This window comes from Anopheles moucheti, unplaced genomic scaffold (genome assembly GCF_943734755.1).
Source record: "Anopheles moucheti unplaced genomic scaffold, idAnoMoucSN_F20_07 putative_Y_2, whole genome shotgun sequence".
NCBI lineage: Eukaryota > Metazoa > Arthropoda > Insecta > Diptera > Culicidae > Anopheles > Anopheles moucheti.
Window position 1 is genome coordinate 130,001 of NW_026453652.1, and position 1,250 is coordinate 131,250.

Consider the following 1,250-nt stretch of genomic DNA (forward strand, 5'->3'; position numbering starts at 1 on the left):
TTGTTCTTTGATTTGAAGGTCCACCAGAAGTGTGTTTTCATACAAAAACTGTTAATTAGAACTAACTTTGTCCATCCGATTCGAACTTTGTTCGTTGATATGAAGTTCCACCAGAAGTGTGTTTTCATAAAAAAACTGTTAATTACAACTTACTTTGTCCATCCGATTCGAACTTTGTTCTTTGATTTGAAGTTCCACCAGAAGTGAGCTTTCATACAAAAACTGTTAATTACAACTAACTTTGTCCATCCGATTCGAATTTTGTTCGTTGATATGAAGTTCCACTAGAAGTGTGTTTTCATACAAAAACTGTTAATTACAACTAACTTTGTCCATCCGATTCGAACTTTGTACTTTGATAGGAAGTTGTACCAGAAGTGTGTTTTCATACAAAAACTGTTAATTACAACTAACTTTGTCCATCCGATTCGAACTTTGTTCTTTGATATGAAGTTCCACCAGAAGTGTGTTTTCATACAAAAACTGTTAATTACAACTAACTTTGTCCATCCGATTCGAACTTTGTACTTTGATATGAAGTTCCACCAGAAGTGTGTTTTCATACAAAAACTGTTAATTACAACTAACTTTGTCCATCCGATTCGAACTTTGTTCTTTGATTTGAAGTTCCACCAGAAGTGTGTTTTCATACAAAAACTGTTAATTACAACTAACTTTGTCCGTCCGATTCGAACTTTGTTCTTTGATATGAAGTTCCACCAGAAGTGTGTTTTCATACAAAAACTGTTAATTACAACTAACTTTGTCCATCCGAATCGAACTTTTTTCTTTGATTTGAAGTTCCACCAGAAGTGTGTTTTCATACAAAAACTGTCTAACTTTGTCCTTCCGATTCGAACTTTGTTGTTTGATTTGAAGTTCCACCAGATGTGTGTTTTCATACAAAAACTGTTAATTACAACTAACTTTGTCCATCCGATTCGAACTTTGTTCTTTGATTTGAAGTTCCACCAGAAGTGTGTTTTCATACAAAAACTGTTAATTACAACTAACTTTGTCCATCCGATTCGAACTTTGTTCTTTGATACGAAGTTCCACCAGAAGTGTGTTTTCATACAAAAACTGTTAATTACAACTACCTTTGTCCATCCGATTCGAACTTTGTTCTTTGATTTGAAGTTCCACCAGAAGTGAGCTTTCATACAAAAACTGTTAATTACAACTAACTTTGTCCATCCGATTCGAACTTTGTTCGATGATATGAAGTTCCACTAGAAGTGTGTTTTCAT